Here is a 19,071-nt window from a genome sequence, read left to right as displayed (position 1 = left end):
TCACGTATATCGTGTCCTTCAGGTGGTTTGGCTCCGGTCTTGTTGCCCTCTTGGTGCCTCCTCATCTCTGTAGCTTGGCGCATTTGCCCTCCCAAGGCCGAGCTGTCTGGAGTAGAGTTATTTAGGAGTCTCTTTTATCCCACAATTATCCCAATTATTTGCTGAGAACCAAGACCACTTTTGTTTCACAGAATCACAGAATCACAGAATAGTAGGGGTTGGAAGGGACCTCTGTGGGTCATCTAGTCCAAACCTCCTGCTGAAGCAGGGTCACCCAGAGCAGGCTGCACAGGACCTTGTCCAGGCGGGTCTTGAATATCTCCAGAGAAGGAGACTCCACAGCCTCCCTGGGCAGCCTGGGCCAGGGCTCCGTCACCCTCAGAGGGAAGTTCTTCCTCATGTTCAGACGGAACTTCCTGTGCCTCACTTTGTGCCCATTGCCCCTTGTCCTGTCACTGGGCACCACTGAAAACAGCTTGGCCCCATCCTCCTGACACCCACCCTGCAGATATTTGTAAGCATTTATAAGGTCCCCTCACAGCCTTCTCTTCTTCAGGCTGAACAAGCCCAGTTCCCTCAACCTTTCCTCGTAGGGGAGATGTTCCAGTCCCCTCATCATCCTCGTAGCCCTCCGCTGGACTCTCTCCAGTAGCTCTTCATTTTTCTTGAACTGGGGATCCCAGAACTGGACACAGTACTCTAGATGAGGCCTCACTAGGGCAGTGTAGAGGGGAAGGAGAACCTCCTTCGTCCTGCTGGCCACACTCTTCTTGATGCACTTCACTTAATTATTTTGTCTAACAACTAAGTGATAGCTTGTGCCCATGTCCTTCCACTACATTCCTTAATGAGAAAGCAGGGATTAGTGTAACAGTTACATCGTTAGATCACTGTGCATGCAGGAATACAAGTTACAGTACTAAAGACTACTAAAAACTAGAAAATATTAAGGCTTTTTGTTATAGTTTCACATTTCTTACAATCCCCTCTATCATTCCCCCCTTCTCTTTAAGACTTTTGTTTCTTTTAGATCAAAAAGTCTTAGTAATCATCAGATCAGTCCATTCTTACATTCCCAACATAATCGATCACAGCACTTGCAGCATTGAATCATTATGCAGGCCAAAACACATACACCTCCTATCACAAGAGCTAGGAGAAACAGGTTCTTTAACCAGGATAAATTTGGTAGCCATGAGGTGAGTTTATCAAATAGCTGGACTCATGGCTACCATCATTACCCACGGAGTTAGACCCGTCGTGGTCGTCTTGTTATTTTTATCTTGAGATGCGACTGTTGTTGTACAGTCCAGGGAACAGAGGCTTTCTTGACCCTTGAATAATGAATCCGAGCTGGTTGTTCTCGGATTTTGATTGCAGTACAAGCGGTTAGCAGCTCTTGATAAGGTCCGTTCCACTTCTCTCCAAGGGGATCACCTGAAAGAGTCTTAACAAAAACCCAGTCTCCAGGTTTGATTAAGTGTATTGGTTGGTCTAGGCTCCTACCCCGTGCTTCTCATTTTTGAACATTATTTATCTGCTTTCCCAAAGCTAACAGATACTCTTGTAAGTACCCCTCCCCAATTTGCACCATGTCCCCCGCTTGATATGACAATTGATAAGGCCTTCCAAACAAAATTTCAAATGGACTAATGCCCTCTTTGCTCCTGGGTTTTACTCTGATTCTCAGTAAAGCTAAGGGTAGAGCTTTGTCCCAAGACAAATTTGCCTCCTGACCGATTTTTGCCAGTTGTTTGATCCAATGATTCATTTTTTCTACTTGGCCACTTGCCTGCGGTCTGTAGGGGGTGTGTAGCTGCCAATCAATACCCAGAATTTTACTGATGTGCTGTACTACTAGTGCGCAAAAATGTGACCCTCTATCCGAGGATATGATTGCTGGCACCTCAAACCGTGGTATGATTTCATTTAACAGAATTCGTACCACTTCCCGAGCCTTATTTGTTCTACAGGGAAACGCTTCAGGCCATCCGGCAAACGTGTCTGTTATAACCAGTAAGTATCGATACCCCCCTTTTCTTGGAAGTTCTGAAAAATCTATTTGCCAGTGTTGTCCTGCTATGTTCCCCTTTCCAGTTTTCCCAAAGTGTACTTTGCATGTTGTATTTGGATTATTTCTCAGACAAATTTCACACATTTGGGTTGCTTGTTTTACAGTAGTGTACAGGTTTCTGCCTACTGTTCTCTTGTTCAATCTTTATACAATGCATCTGCTCCCCAGTGAGTTTTGTTGTGTTCTGTTCTGACTACTTCCCATAATAGGTTTGAAGGTATAACTATACGATTATCTGGTGTTAAATACATCTTACCTTGCTCACTGGCTCCCAAATCCTTTACTAATTTCATATCTTCTTTTGAATATTTAAATTCCATTTCTGTATCTACGAGCTTACCGCCTGGTACCAGTGCCAAGGTTTTTACAGAATTTCTTTCTGCTGCACTTTTAGCCTCTTGACCTGCTAGTTTATTTCCCAGTTCCTGTTCAGTGTTACCTTTTTGATGCCCTCTGCAATGCATTATTGCCACTTGTTCTGGTAGATTTATAGCTTCCAAAAGCTGCAAGATTTCTTTTGCATGCTTGATCTGTTTACCCTGAGCTGTGGGCAGTCCTCGTTCTTTCCACAATGCTCCATGAGCATGGACGACCCCGAAGGCGTATTTGGAGTCTGTCCAAATATTTATTTTCTTTCCTTTCGCCAATTCTAAGGCTCTGGTTAAAGCGATTATCTCTGCCTTTTGAGCAGACGTACCTGCAGGTAAAGGTTCTGCCTTGATTACCTTGTGTGCGGTGGTTACTGCATACCCTGCTTTACGAGCTCCGTCTTTTATGAAGCTGCTGCCATCGGTGAACCAGGAGTCCTCTGCGCTTTCCAACGGTTCCTCCTTTAAATCAGGTCTGCTGGAACAGACTGTTTCAATAGTCTCCAAGCAGTCGTGCGTTAGAGGTTCCATAGTGGCGGAATCTTTACTAAGAAAAGATGCTGGATTTACGATGTTAGCTGTCACAATATTAACATCATCTTGTTCCACCAAAACAGCCTGGTCCTTCAGGAATCGGGATGGTGAGAGCCAATGGCCCCCCTTTTGTTCCAATACTGCAGAAACTGTGTGTGAGACTACGACTGTCGTTTTCTGGCCCATAGTGAACTTAGGAGCTTCTGGAATGTTAAGGACAACTGCTGCAACAGCTCGCAGACACCCAGGCCATCCTTTGCCTACCTCATCCAATTGCTTGGAGAAATATGCCACTGCTCCCTTGTGCAGCCCCAGCTGTTGAGCGAGCACTCCCAGGGCAACGCCTTGTCTCTCGTGAGAAAGTAGCCAAAAGGGTTTTAGAACATTTGGAAGTCCAAGAGCCGGGGCTCTCATAAGTTCCCTTTTTAATTGTTCAAAAGCCCTTTTTGCATCTCCGGTCCAAATCAGGTATCTGGCATTATTTTTCAACAGTTCATACAAGGGTTTTACCATTAGCCCATAATTATATATCCATAGTCTACACCATCCTGTCATTCCTAAAAAGGCTCTTAATTCTTTTACCGTTTGTGGTTCTGGAGTCCGGCAGATTGCTTCTTTCCTCTCTCTTCCCAGTTCTCGTTGTCCTCTTGAGATTTTGAGTCCGAGGTGAGTCACTTGTTGTTGAATCATCTGAGCTTTCTGTTGAGAAACTCGATAACCATTCAGTCCCAGGAAATTAAGAAGACTCACTGTCCATTTTTTGCAATCCCGCTCTGTTTCTGCAGCGATGAGGAGATCATCGACAGATTGTAACCAAGTCCCCTTTTGTGTCAGAGGATTCCACTTTTCGAGATCCCGAGCTAGCTGATTTCCAAAGATGGTAGGGCTATTTTTGAAACCTTGGGGTAACACTGTCCAGGTTAACTGGGTTTTTCGTCCAGAATCTGGATTTTCCCATTCAGAAGCGAATAGGTTCTGACTGTTTGAGGCCAGAGGTAAAGAGAAAAAGGCATCTTTTAAATCCAGTACGGTAAACCATCCCTGGCTATCTTCCAGTTTATTCAACAAGGTATAGGGATTAGCTACTACTGGGTAGAGATCTTCCACGATTTTATTAATTGCCCTCAAATCTTGTACTAACCTGTAACTTTTCCCATCCGACTTCTTCACTGGCAAAATGGGGGTGTTGTATTCAGATTCACATTACACTAACAATCCAAAATTTATAAAACTATCAATTATTTTCTTAATTCCTCTTCAGTCCTCTAGCTTAAGGGGGTATTGTTTGATCTTAACTGGTCGAGCTCCAGGCTTCAATTTCATCTCTATTGGGTCTGCATTTTTGGCTCTGCCTGGGGTTCCCGAAGCCCATACCCCTGGATACGCTTGGTCCAGTATATCCTGAGGTATTTCTCCTTTTTCTAAAATTTGAATCAATGCCAGGCTCAGAATTTTGGTTAATTTAGTATCCTCAATTTTAAATTCTATTTGTGCCTTTCTGAAAATGATTGTGGCATTCAGTTGTTCCAACATGTCTCGTCCTAGAAGGGACTTAGGGGCCCCAGGCAGGTACAAAAATCTGTGTATTCCAATTTGCTTACCTAATTTGTACTTTAATGGTTTTAGAAAATATGCCTTTTCCGATTGGCCTGTAGCGCCCACAACGGTTATAAAATCCTTACCCAAAGGCATCAGTTGTTGATTTAAAACAGAAAACGACGCACCAGTGTCTACCAAAAATTCCACACTGCGTTTCCCTAGCTTGATATTAACCAGTGGATCCGCTAGGGTGGATTCCCCAGGTCCCCGTCATTCAGTGTCCTGTAGGTCAGCAGCTATTGTGGGGCAGGGTGCCTTTCTCTGCTGTGGACATTCCCTCTGCCAATGTCCGAATCCCTTACAATGAACGCACTCATTGCTTTTTAGTCTCCTTTTATTGTAATTCCTCTTACTGTTCTCATCCCTGTTACGATACACTCGCCACGCCTCTTCCACTAGCGTCTCTAAATTCCTTACATCTGGTTCTTTAAGCTTCTGCAGCTTCTTTCTAATATCATTAGCAGCCTGTCCTATAAACAGAGATACCAGCTGCTGTCTAGCTGCATCTGATGTCGGATCTATGGTTGTGTGTTTCCGCACTGCTGTTCGTAATCTATCCAGGAATTCTCTCGGGGTCTCTGTCGGACCTTGTTTTACTTCATACAAGGCTGACCAGTTTACTGCTTTCGGGATCCCGTGTTCCAGCCCACACTGAACCCAAATACGGTATTGCTGTAACAGTCGATACTGCGTGTGATCATTAGGGCCCCACCCCGGGTCTCTGAGTGGAACATGTTGCTCCTCGGTCCCTTGTAAGGTACCTGCAGTAATTTGTGCCCTCACATGATCCCCTGCTGTTTTTAACACAATTCCTTTCTCAGTCTCTGTCATTGCCTCGACCATCAAATCCACATCTTTCCAATCCGGATCCAAATTCTTAACTATCCGTTCAAATTTCTTGGCTACCCCGCTAGGATCTTCCCTGGATTCCTTTACAGTTTCTCTCCATTTGTCTGTATCTTCCATTTGGAAGGGTGTTCTTATCAGGGTCGGCCCCCCCGGCCCCATCGCCCTTCTTAAAGGGGCTTGGATGATGGGTCCCACCTCACTGCGAGTCCGAGCAGTGACGGGACTTGACCGCTAGGTGGCGCTCCGCCCTCATCAGAGGCCTCGTCCCCGTCTGCGCGGGCGGGGGTTCCCGCAGCCGACCCAGCATCAGGGAGAGGGGGGGGTGACACAAAATCCTCCCTGCGCTCCTCCACTTTCTTCTGATTCCCTTTTGTTTTCAGACACCTTTGCCCTATGCTGCACGCAGAACAACACCGCTTAAGTTTTCCCAGCTCTTTCTTTCTATCCCTTTCTAATGCCAGTCTGCGGGGCTAGATTTATACCACTTTCTTTTTGCCACTCGGGGTGATTTCGCAAAGTGAAAAACATTTTGGCATAGGAGACCTCATCCCATTTTCCTTCTCTTCTCAAGAACAACGTTAGCTGTAGCAAAGTATTATAATCCAGGGTGCCATTCTCAGGCCACTTTGCCTCATCATCTAACTTGTACAAGGCCACCATTGATTACAATACTTAACTAACGTCCTTTTATTCACACTACCTCCCGGGGGTCCCCCTATCTCCTTCCAATGATGCAAAATACAGCCCAAGGGGCTCTTCTTCAGAATCTCTTTGCTCTGTGAAGTTCCCATTATGCAGCACGTCCACCTCTTTGTTCCCCAATCAATGTACAGCAAACCCTAACAAACAAGCCTAAACCAATCCTTCTGATGCCGATAGCTCTAATTACTTAACCAAATTCTATACTTTAAGCTACGAGAAATAGTTACTGAACCGCAATTTTACACCGGAATGTTGTATGACACTTATAACAAATACAACATACTATTATGATTATCACTAGTAGTATAATAACAACACAGGATAATTACTTTAAAATAAACATTCACTGTTTTCTTACACTTTGTTTTTCACCGGCTGCTTCCCTCGCGGGAGAACAGAACCGCAGGTCAAAACTCCACGCTCACCCTTGTTTATAAGTCTCATTCACACAGAGGCCTCACACACAGTCACACAATTTTAACCCGGAGTTACTGCAATCCAAACCGATTGCCAGAATCGTAGGCAATTTCCAGAATAATGATCCATATATCAGTCAAGACCGCATCCAGTGGGGACTTGAACCCCTACAGTGGGGACTTGAACCCCTGTATACCTCTAAGGCGCTGGCAGCCCAGTATACTCTCCCTGCGTAATTAAATTACGACTTAGGGGACTCGAACCCCGTCGGTAGTAAAGAGTAGTAAAAGAATACCTTTACTCACAGATGGTCCTTGTCTGTTCCCGCGGTGATCCAGATAAGGCGAGGAGCCCCTTTGGGAAAAGGCTCCCGAGGGCCCAAGGGGGTCCTCTTCTTACCGGGTCCCGCAGCCGAACAGAATGGGTCCCATCTGGGGTGCCAAACTGATTCGAAGATCCGGTAGGAAAACCTAACAGCACAATGTACACTGCTCAGCAGGGATTCTTTATTGCGGCACTGGGCACACCAGGGATTTCTCCTCCAAACGTGCGCACCAGACACCCTGTTGCTTCAGGTTAAATACAATCACACATGTAAATACTCATTATATTTCTAGGAACTAATTAGCATATGTAAATATCTTTCACGCATGTCTGTTAGCATCTTTGGGTGGTCTTTGGGGGTCCCAAGATGAAGGCCCATCCTCTTCATCACGCTGTTCACTGATTGACATTTGTCTCTGCGCAAACTCCGTTCCAGGATCACGTATATCGTGTCCTGCAGGTGGTTTGGCTCCGGTCTTGTTGCCCTCTTGGTGCCTCCTGATCTCTGTAGCTTGGCGCATTTGCCCTCCCAAGGCCGAGCTGTCTGGAGTAGAGTTATTTAGGAGTCTCTTTTATCCCACAATTATCCCAATTATTTGCTGAGAACCAAGACCACTTTTGTTTCACTTAATTATTTTGTCTAACGCCTAAGTGATAGCTTGTGCCCATGTCCTTCCACTACATTCCTTAATGAGAAAGCAGGGATTAGTGTAACAGTTACATCGTTAGATCACTGTGCATGCAGGAATACAAGTTACAGTACTAAAGACTACTAAAAACTAGAAAATATTAAGGCTTTTTGTTATAGTTTCACATTTCTTACAATCCCCTCTATCAGTGGCCTGCTCTTCCCCAGCGCTCGGTCGAGTGCTGCTGCCAGGTCTTTTGGTCTCCTGGTGGGCACACAGCTTCGGGTCGCCCTTGGAGGGGCCGTGCTTTCCCCGTGTGCGCGGCAGCCGGGAGGAGACGGCACCCGCCGCTGCGTGCTCCCAGCACCGGAGTGGATTGTGCGCAGCGTCGGCTGAGGAGGTGCTGGGGCTGTGTGTGCTCTGCCGCGTCCCGGCACAGCGCTGGAGGTGCAGAGCTGGGCTCTGCCCCGTGCCCCGAGCGTGCTGCAGCCGGTGTCCAGGCAGGGAGGGCGGCTGGGGCAGCTGTGGCCACCGAGTGCTGGGCTGTGGCTGAAGCTGTGTGAGGAGCAGCGGAGCCTCCCGGGAGACCTTTCTGGAAGGGAAGCCGGGGGGCCAGTAAGTGTGGTCTGCGAGGGCTGGGGTCATGGCCGAGAGTTAGAACATTGTGGAGGTCTGCAGAAGCTTGGTACAAGGGGCTGGGAGTAGAGGTGATCGTGTGTTCAGGAAAATGCATTGCGAGAAACCCTTCCGAGGACAACTGGCTTCCGAACCGACCTCATTGCCGAGGGATGAGTATGGACGTCGTGCGGTCACCGACGGCTTCTGGTTCACGTTGTTTTCTGCCTCTGCCGTCTGCAGGAAAAGCCTCGCAGGCAGACTGTCTCTCCCTGGAGCAGGAGCACGGTTCAGCCCAGGCAGTGCGAGTAAACTTGAGTTTTCTGGTGTCCAGAACAAAGCAGTTGAAATGCCTGCCCGTGGCCGTGATGGCGTCACGCAGTACCTGGCACCTTTGCTTCTCAGCAGTGCTGCTGGGAATTGTCCTTTCCTTCCGAGGAGGAAGAGGAAGGATGCCAGCAAGTGCCAGTGGGAGCTGAGCATGGGCACTGTGCCGTTTGGAGTGGCCTGGGAGTTCCCCTGCTGTCAGGGCTCTGGCCCGTGGGGAAGAAAGCCTGCGCTTCTTGCTCTAGCAGCAGGGATTTGAGCTTCGCTCCTGATGTGCTGTGCTGGGCACCTGCCTGCTTTGGGCAAGAGCAAGGCCTGGCTGGAGGAACAGCCTGCAGTAGCTGGTCCAGGTCAGCTGTGCTGGGGGATACCAGTTCCACGCTGTGAGCAGCGGTGGAGCTGCTCTTGTGCTTTGCATTTCTGTATCAGTGTATTTCACCAGTTCCCCCTCCCCAACGCGTGTTCCGGCTTTAGGACCACAAGTTTGTTGAGCAAACACGCAGGCATTCTCCACACCAGTGTGGCCAACAACACTGGAGAAACGACTTGGTCCTTTACTGCCAAGGAGCAGAGGTTTCTGTTTTCAGAATGAGCGAGTGGCAGGGGTTGGAAGGGCCCCTGGGGATCATCTGCTCCAACCCCCCTGGCAAAGCAGGTTCCCCCAGAGCAGGCTGCAGAGGACGGCGTCCAAGCGGGTTGTGAAGATCTCCGGAGAAGGACAGTCCACAACGCGTCCGGGCAGGCTGTTGGGGTGCTGTGCCACCCTCAAAGTAACGAAGTGCTTCCTCGTGTTTTTGCTATCAAAGAGCGTGGGAAATGCATCTGCGCCGTGTGGCCAGGACCCCAAAGATGGTGTCCTGGTTTCGGCTGGGCTAGAGCTAGTTTTCCTCCCCGCAGCTGCTGTGTTTTGGGTTGCGTATGAGAAGAGTGTTGATCAGAGTGGTGGTTGTAGTTGTTGCTGAGAAATGCAGGGCTTTCTGCAGCCTCCCGTGCTGGCTGCTGAGCGGGTGTGCTGGAGCTGGGAGGGAGCAGAGCCAGGCAGCGAGGCCAAGGTGGCCCATGGAAAGAGTCTGTACCATGGATGTCATGCTCGGGTGGTAAAGGCAGGTTTTGTGGGGGTCAGGAACCCTTTATTTTTCAAATTCTCTTGTCTCTCTCTTGTGGGGGTTCGAACTTTTCCGAGAGGTTGGTCTTTTTCCCAGAGTTTGGCAAACTCTATGGATTTTGTGAGTTTGGGGAAATGGGTGAAATTCATGAGCTCAGGGAAGCCCGCGGGTTCCGCTGTCGCTGCTCAGGAACTGGCTGCGAGTCAGTCATCGGGCAGTGAGAAAACGGTCTTGTGTAGCGTTTGTTTGGCATGTTGGTTGTTAGCAGCAGTAGTATTGGTACGAGTGTTTCCAGTGTTGTCGTATTAACGTGTCTTTGTCTCAACCCACGTGTTGCCTTTGTTGGCGTGGCGACCTGGTTCAGGAACGGCACGGCGACCTACCCCCCGGCTGCTCGGGCCATCAGCTCACAGACACCAACGTGGTGGACAGCAAATGGCATTTATTGACGAGTAGCACAGTATTATATAGCTTAGGTTTACAGCGTCACTTCCGTCTGCTTACACCATGGGCTAGACACTACTGGTTATCAGGAGAGGAGGGGGGGGCCTACCTTTCCGTACAGCGCGACATCTTCCGACCGCCAGGCCCTAACTATCCACATTTCCCCCCTCCTTATGCTTAACTAAATAGGTTAATATAAAATATAAAAGTGTTAATACTGAACCTTAAGACTTAATATCTGGCCAGACTTAACCTTACTTAACCTTAACTACAATTTAAAAAATGTAAATATTAAAATCTTACGATTACAAAGATAAGGTACCTTAAACAAATGCATTTGTAAATTAGCTAAAATATGATCTTAAAAATTCTATTGTTATTGTTATTCTTACTCTATATTGTACAGTAGTGTTAAAAAGTATATGCTATAAACTTGAATAAAAAACATAAGGCACAGTAAATGGGTAGAAGTTGAGGTAACTTTTAGGGACGATTGACGATAACACTGGGTAGGTACATTTTTAAAGCAGTTGTTGGTGTTCTACGAACATGATGTTAACTTTCTCTAGCCGATTCTTGACGAATGACACGATCTTGTTCAGTATACAGGGTCCAAAAATTAGTGTCATTACGATCATCGCGATCGGCCCTATCAAGGTGGATATCAGGGTGGTTAACCATGGCGAATGGTTAAACCACGATTCAAACCATCCTTGTTGGGCTTCTTTGTCTCTTTTCTTTTTTCTAGACCTTCTCTAAGTTTGGCCATGGTATCTCTGACTACTCCGGTGTGATCAGCATAAAAACAGCACTCTTCCCCTAATGCAGCGCAGAGGCCTCCCTGTCGCAAGAAAAGAATATCCATTCCCCTCCTATTTTGTAACACAACTTCTGATAGTGAAGTTAGGGATTTTTCTAATGCCGTGATTGATTTTTCTATTCGTTCCAGGTCTTCGTCTACTGCGGCTCTTAAGGAGCTGAAACCTTGCTGTTGTTGTATAAGAGATGTTATTCCTGTTCCGGCCCCTACTACTCCAATACCTAACAAGGTGGCTATTGTGATAGCAGTGATGGGTTCCCTTTTTGTAATGTGGTGTTTTTCTGCATCCCAATAGTCATAGATTATTTTTTCTTCGTGGTATAGGATTCTTGGAATAATAATGACTTGAATGCAATATTCATTAGAAGCATTAAACACAGCCAGAGATATGCATGGAGTAAGGCCTGTTTTGGAACAGATCCATTGAGCTCCTTCAGAAGGAATAACCTATTTTGCATTGGTTTTTCCCACTGTGGACGAGACAGAACTACAGAGCTTCCGCTTTTGTCCCCACACTTTGCCTATACAGACCCCAGATCCAGAAACATATTGCATGGTTACCCCTTTTTTCTTATCTTTCCAAGAACACTGAGGTGGTACGGTTCGGGTGTCTAAGCTGTATGTTGTATTTACCCCTATGGCCTCATAGAAAGGGGGTCTTACATCATAGCACAGCCAACAGTGTGTGGTTAGGTCTGGGTTAGTTTGGTTCAAGGTGTGATAAGTAGCTTGCATTATTTTCCACAGGGGGGGTTCATTTACTTTCCACAGAGGAGTTTCATTTACTCTCCACAGGGGGGTTTCTCCCATCTTGTTTAGGGAGGGTGTTACAGTAATTTTGGTGGTTTCTATGGGGCTGGTAGTTATCTCCGGTCCACTAATGATTAGACTGGGGCCAACTCCCTGAGGAGGATTTTTTTATTTCTTCCTTTTTTATGAAAATTAATCCTCTTTTATCGGTCCCAGGCTCCAAGTATCTTATCCCCCACATTCTTCCGGATATCCGGCCTTGGTCCGTGGGTTGGGTAACATTTAAAAAGAGGTATTTCCAGTTTCCACGCCCTTGCCACCCTCGCGGTGGGATGCACCCGTATGGACCCCACTGGACCTTTAGGTATTTATCTGTGCCGCTGCCCGGTATCCATCCAGGGGCTATGGTCTGACAACCCCAGTGACTGCAGTAGTATTGATTAGGGTAGTTACAGTACCCCTTTCCAGGATTTGAGCTAGGGCACATATAAAATCCCATGTATTCCCAGCATCGGGGCCTTGGGGCTAGCTGACATAGAGTGGAAGTAAAGCTTGGTTCCCCTGACGTTATTTGGGTTGCGATAATCTCTTGGTTTTCGAATCGACTTAAAGTCCACTTAAAGGGCTGGTGGTCTTCATTTGTTGAGACTATTAAGGGGCGGCATATCCAAAGTATTAGTACCTGTTTTAGGAGAACTGGTGGGTCGACGGTAACCATTTCTGTTTGTCCTATAGTGAGAAGTTCGAAAATCAAGATCACACAAAGGCATCGCAGCCCCCTTTTGCGGAGGCTATTCTGCCGTTGTTTGGGTTCTGCCGGTGCGGAACTCTCAGGCTCGGACAGGATGCTTGCTGACTTGTCATCTTTTCTGGTCACCAGGGTGTACGGGTTACGGGGGTGTCCGATGATCCGGTCCTGTGAACAAAAACTCACAGTTTTCATTAGTTTTATTCTGGAGGTCTGGTTTAATGGGCTTAAGCAGACACCACTTAACTTTACCATCTTTTTTGACAGCGGCATACCCTCGCCCTGTAAGGACTAACCTCCACCCTTTTTCCCACTCTCCCAGCTCATTTCTGATTATGACTAACGGGCCTTCTTCTAGTGCTCGGGTGGCCCAGTGTTTCTGGGTGGGGCTGTTTACCTCTTCCCCCCTGGGGAATTGATTTAGTGCTAAAAGAGCGGTAGCTAACAGGCGTGTTTGGTCTCCCGGGGGAATGGCGTTAGCAAAACCCTCTGTTTTCGCTAACACTTCTAATTTAGATTTTAAAGTCTGATTTGCTTGTTCGACTATAGCTTGACCTGTGCTGTTATACGGAATACCATGTGTTAGGGTGATACCCCACTTCAAAGTAAATATTTGGACTGATTTAGAGATGAAATTTGGACCGTTGTCTGTTTTGATCTGATTAGGGATACCGAGCCATGCCATGGCTGTCAACCAATGCTGAATGGTTGCTTTGGAGTCGGTCTTAAGGTGTTGTGTGGCTACAATTATTCCGCTATATGTATCTACGGTTACCGCTAGCCACGCTCGAGGTTTCAGCAACTGACAGAGCGTAAAATCTGTTTGCCACACTTCGGAGGCCTTGAGACCTCTGGGGTTGACTCCACTGGACCACAGTGGTGTTTTCTGACAGTGAGGACACGTGGCTACTATGTGTTTCCCGTCGGTGACTGAGATCCCGCATTTTTTTGCTAGTGCTTTAGCTCTGATGTGGAGAGACTCGTGCAGATGACGGGCATCTCTTAGCGTCCACACCCCTTTTGCAGCGGCATCTGCCTTGTCATTACCGATTTGGAAAAACCCTTTAATTGGGTTGTGGCTGTTAACGTGAATGACTGATATGGTGCCCTTTCGGGAGAAAAGTGCTTCTTCCAGCATTAGAGCTGTTGTGGATGTTGACACGCCGGGCCCTGACATAGCTAAACAAAGCTTGGCCACGAACATTGAGTCAGTCACTATGTTGAGATGCTCTGTTGGGAACAGGCCGCACGCTAGCACTACGGCCGTCGCTTCTAATTGTTGGACTGAAAGCGCACGATCGGTCATTTTGACACAGTGCCATTCTTCTCCCGATTGCCATACCGCCGCCGCTGTTGAGGTCGCTGAGGATGCATCTGTGAAGACCGTTGGTCCTTGTTGGGGCCGGTCTATGATTTTTTGTGGGAGGTCGATGTTGACAACTGCCATCATTTGAGTCCAGGGAGGCTTTGCAGCGTAACGAACTTCGCCGCCGAATCCGACGAGAGCTATGGCCAGATACTCTGATGTTGCCACTGACTGCGCAGGGAGTTGTTTGCAGAAGGGTAGGTATATCCTGGCGGGTTCGATGCCTAGGTGTCTGAGGGCGAGTTTTCTGCCTTTCATGATGAGATTACCAAGGCATTCGACTCCTGGAGAGAATGCACGTGATGGTTTTCCCTGAACTACCCATTGTATTGGTTGAGCTTTTTCAGGGGGGCCCTGTGCTAGTGCTCCCACTCCCCCCCCTTTTGTGAAGTGTACATACAGATCAAGTGGCAGATTTGGATTCCATCTGGCAAGTGTGCTTGACGATACCTGTTGCTTGATAAAGTCGAGAGAGTTTGCTGCTTCTGTTGTCAGAGTTTTTTGTTCCCATGGGTTCTTTCCTTTTAAGAGATCATACAGGGGAGCCATGATTTCAGGAGGGATCAAGACAATGTTGCGGAGCCATTGTAAGGACCCCACTAACTGCTGCATATCATAGAGCGTTTTAATGTGACGGTGGATTTTTATTTGAGGGGGGGTCACGCAAGAACTCGTGATCCCCACTCCTAAAAAGCTCACACATGGTCCTCTTTTAATCTTTGTGCTCGCGATTTCGAACCCGTTTGTTTTCAGAGTTTCCGAGACTGTTAACACTAGCTGGTCCACCTGACTTCCCGACGGCGCGGCGATTAAGATATCGTCCATATACTGAATGATGGTCGCGGTCGGATTGCTATGTCGGACTGGTGTTAACGCCCGGTCCACCGCAATCTGGCAGATGGTAGGTGAGTTGATCATTCCTTGAGGCAGCACTTTCCACTGGAAACGTAAGTTGGGGCGTTGGCTGTTTGGAAACACAACAGAGAAAGCAAACCGCTCCTTGTCTTCCTCATGCAGAGGTATTGAGAAAAAACAGTCTTTAATATCAAGGACAGCACAGGGTTGTCCTTCCGGCATCATAGAGTTCATGGGTAAAAATGTTTGAACAGGACCCATTGGTTGGATTTTTTTGTTTACCTCACGTAGGTCATGGAGGAGGTGAAGCCCCTCCCCGGTTCATTTGGGTATTACAAAAACTAGGGTGTTCCATGGGCTAGTGGAAGGCTCTATGTGACCTCGTTGTAACTCGCGGTCAACTAGCTCGAGAAGGGCATCCATTCGAGGCTTCGACAGGGGCCACTGCTCGACCCACACTGGGTCAGACGATTTCCACGTCAGTTTAATTGGTGGAAGTGGGTGTACGGCAGTAGCCCTTACGGTGATTTGTCACCCTGGCTAGTCTGGGGAGAAGGTAGTAATTTTATGACCTTACTTGGGACCTCAAAGCCTGAGTGTAAATTAGTCCTGTATGAAAATTCTGACAGACAAAAGCTGGGTGTTTTTCGCTGTGCGTGAGTGATGGAAGTATACATTTTTTTTTCACCTTGCAATATTTATTCTTACCAGAATGGTAAGAAATATTATTTCTTATTGATAAGAAAATATATAGTGCTTTCTTTGTGTACTGAAAAGCTGCAGTTGGCCTAGGCTTCTAGGATAACAGAAGGTACTTTGACATCAGGCTTTTCTAATACTGAACAAGTAATTGGTGTCTTTGTCACTGGTCAGAAGCTGGGGGGGATTTGGGGACACTGGGAGGGACTGGGAGGGAGTTTGGAGGCACAGGGAGGGACTGGGAGGGGTTCTGGGGACATTGAGAGGGACTGAGGGGAGTTGGGGGCACTGGGTTGGGACTGGGAGAGACTGGGAGGGATTTGGGAGTACTGTGATGGGACTGGGGCGGACTGGGAGGGGGTTTGGGGGCACTAGGAGGTGACTGGGATGCGGATTGGGGGCACTGGGAAGGGACTGGGATGTACTGGGAGGGACTGGGAGGGGGTTTGGGGGCACTGGGAGAGACTGGGGTGTTGTTGGAGGGGGTTTAGGGGCAGTGGGATACACTGGGAGGGGACTGGGAGGGGGATTGGGGGCAGTGGGAGGGACTGGGAGAGACTGGGAGGGGATCTGGGGGCACCGGGATGTACTGGGATGAACTGGGAGGTACTGGGGGACACTGCGAGGGCATCTGGGGGCACTGGGAGAGGAATGGGATGTACTGGGGGACAGTGGGAGGGACTAGGAGGGGACTGGGGGGCACTGGGACGGACTGGAATGAAGTGGGATGGTGTCACCGAAAATCCGGGAATAAAACCTCGTCACAGCACTGTGGTGTTAACAGGCAGCATTCTTTATGGCAGCGCTGGATGCACGACCCAACGTGCATACCTCATACCTTTTCCAGGTAGTTTATACAGATGAAAAATATGCGTATTCATTAGGTTACATAACTCATCCCTTTCATATTAAAATCAGTTCCAAGAAGTCATTTCCATAGACTCCTCCCAGCCGCGCTTGCGCAGTGCCTCCTAGTGGTGGTCGTCGGGGGTCCCAAGATGAAGGCTCATCCTCTTCATCACAGCGTTCGCTGGTTGACCTTTGTTTCTGCGCAAACTCAACCCTCTTCTGGCTCTTGTCCCTGCGGCCAGGTCGTCTTGACCGGTTCTAGGCAACTCCTGGTTTTAATTAAAACTGACTTCTTTGGGGGGAGATGTATGACTCTCTGCTTCAGTTCACTTACACAATAGAGAGACACCACAAATGCACCTGCAGCCATTAGGTAACGCTGTTTCTATTAAAAATCCCCCTCCCCTCTATTGTTTAACATTAATGGTTACCTAGAGACGAGACCCTCTGTCCCCAGCCCTAATGTCCAGGTGGGCAGGGCTGTACCAGGGACACAGCAGCATTGTTCGTGTTTATGGCAACTGATTCCATCACCTTGTTTACACCCCCAATCTGCATCCCAGTCCCCTCCCAGTGGCCCCAAACCCCCTCTCAGTCCCCCCCAGTCCCATCACAGTACCCCCAAATCCCCTCCCAGTCTCTCCCGGTGCCCCCAACCCCCCCCCAGTCCCGCCCGGTATCCCCCAGTACATCCCAGTCCCAACCCAGTGCCCCCAACCCCCCCCAGTCCCTCTCAATGCCCCCAGAACCCCTCCCAGTCCCTCCCAGTGCTCCCAAACCCCCTCCCAGTCTCTCCCAGTACATCCCAGTCCCCTCCCAGTGCCCAAAAACAACCTCCCAGTGCCCAGATACCCTCCCCAGTCCCTCCCAGTGCCCCCAACCCCCCCTCCCAGTTGCTCCCAGACCCAGTGCCCCTGAATCACCTCCCAGTCTTTCCCAGTGCCCCGAAACCCCCTCCCACCCCCCTCCCACAACCCTCCAGTGCCTCCCAGTGCCTCCCAGTGCCCCCAAACCCCCTCCCAGTCCTGGACGCTGCTCGTCCATGCAGGCACCCTGCACTGAGCTCAGCAGCGAGAAGAATCCCTCCTGCTCCGGGGAGCCCCCCGCCGGTGGGGACCCCTCGTGCAACGGGGACACCCCCCCCCCCCCCCGCGATGGGGACTCCCCGGGAACGGGGAACCCCCGGGAATGGGGACCCCCCCCTGCAACAGGGTGATAACTGTGAGTGTCACCGATGTATCCTGCAGGGGATGTTCTCAGGGCAGGGGGTCAGAATCTTGGCACAGCCCAAACAAGTCTCGGTTCTTTGGGAACAGTGGGGACGGGCGCAAGACCAGGGACTCCTGAACGATCCCTGGAGGCGCCTGGGCCTGGCGAGAGCAGGGGTGCGAACTGCAGAGATGAGGAGGCTGCAGGAGAACCTGAAGAGCCCGCGATCACCCAGAGACGCCAGACAGACGTGCGACGGACATGACCAGGTACTGATGAGTTCTCGGCAAAACCATTGCTGTGCTCAGCATTGCTTGGAAATGCAATGAACATGTACGTTACCATAGCATAAACACCTGGGCACGGTGTCTCTTCGGGGCACACGCTGGGAGGAGAGACCCCCGTGTGCCCGGCGCCGCAATACAGAATCCCTGCTGAACACTCTGCCGGCTGGGGAGTCTGCAGCTCCGGCTTCTCACAGCATCAGGGGACACCCCCGAGGTGATGGGGACCCCCTGGGAACGGGGAACCCCCGAGAGACAGGGACCCCCCCCCTGAAGTTGGGATCCCCCCCGGGAATGGGGACTCCTCCCCGGGAATGGGGACCCCCCCTGCAATGGGGACACGCCCCGGTGATGGGGACCCCCGGGGAACGGGGAACTCCCCCGGAATGGGGACGCCACCCCGGTGATGGGGAACTCCCGGGAACGGGGAACTCCCCCGGAATGGGGATCCCTCTGAAATGGGGATGCCACCCCCAGGAATGGGGACCCCCCTGCGGATGGGGACCCCCCCTGCAAGGGGGACATCCCCCTCCCTGTGATGGGGCCTCCCGGGAATGGGGACCCCCCCTGCTCCAGGGACTCCACGAGAAACGGGGATACCCCCCCGAAATGGGGACACCCCCCCCCCGGAAAAGGGACCCCTCCTCTCCAACGGTGAGGAGGTTATGTGGGGCGGGGGGGGTCTGAGCACAGGGTAAGAGGGGGGCACCCAGGGTGCGAGGACACCCACGATGTCCCCGTCCCCCCCCAATGGTGTCCCCAAGCGCCCACGTGTCCCCACCGTCCCCCTCTGTCCCCTCTCTGTCCCTTATGTCTCCCCCTCTCCCCCCGTCCCCTCTCTGTCCCCCTCTGTCCCTTGTGTCCCCCCTTTGTCCCTTGTGTCCCCCCCTCTGTCCCCCCCATCCCCTCTGTCCCCCTCTGACCCCCCTGTCCTCCCCTGACCCCCCGTCCCCCCGGTCCCTTCTGTCCCCCCCTGTCCCCTCCATCCCCCCCGTCCCATCCTTCCTCCCTCTGTCCCCCCCTGTCCCCCACTGACACCCCTGTCCCCCCCGTCCCTTGTGTCCCCCCCCGTCCCCTCCATCCCCCCCGTCCCACCTTTTCCCCCTCTGTCCCCCCCTGTCCCCCCTGTCCCTCGCCCTGCTGCCCACGCTCCTCTCGATGCACCCCAGGATCCCGTTGCCCTCCTTGGCACCCAGGGCGCGCTGCTGGCTCAGGGTCACCCCGTGGTCCCCCAGCACTCCCAGTCCCTCTCCGCAGCGCTCACCCTTCAACACCCAAAAAACGGAGAGAAAAAACCCCCCGCCCCCCCCGCGCAGCGCTGCCGGGCTCCCCTCCCGGCCCGGCTCCCCCCGCGCCTCTCCTGAGGTGACGGCCGCAGCCCGCGGGGGGAGGGGGCGCGGCCGGCCCTCAGGCGCGAGCCCTCCCCTTTGGCGCCAAGAGCCGAGGGCGGCCGCGCGCGTGCCCGGCCCCGCCCCTCCCGACCCGTCCCCGGGGCCGAGGGAG

The sequence above is a fragment of the Opisthocomus hoazin genome, unplaced genomic scaffold (assembly GCF_030867145.1).
Source record: "Opisthocomus hoazin isolate bOpiHoa1 unplaced genomic scaffold, bOpiHoa1.hap1 HAP1_SCAFFOLD_90, whole genome shotgun sequence".
Classification (NCBI taxonomy): domain Eukaryota; kingdom Metazoa; phylum Chordata; class Aves; order Opisthocomiformes; family Opisthocomidae; genus Opisthocomus; species Opisthocomus hoazin.
This window is presented reverse-complemented; position numbering follows the sequence as displayed.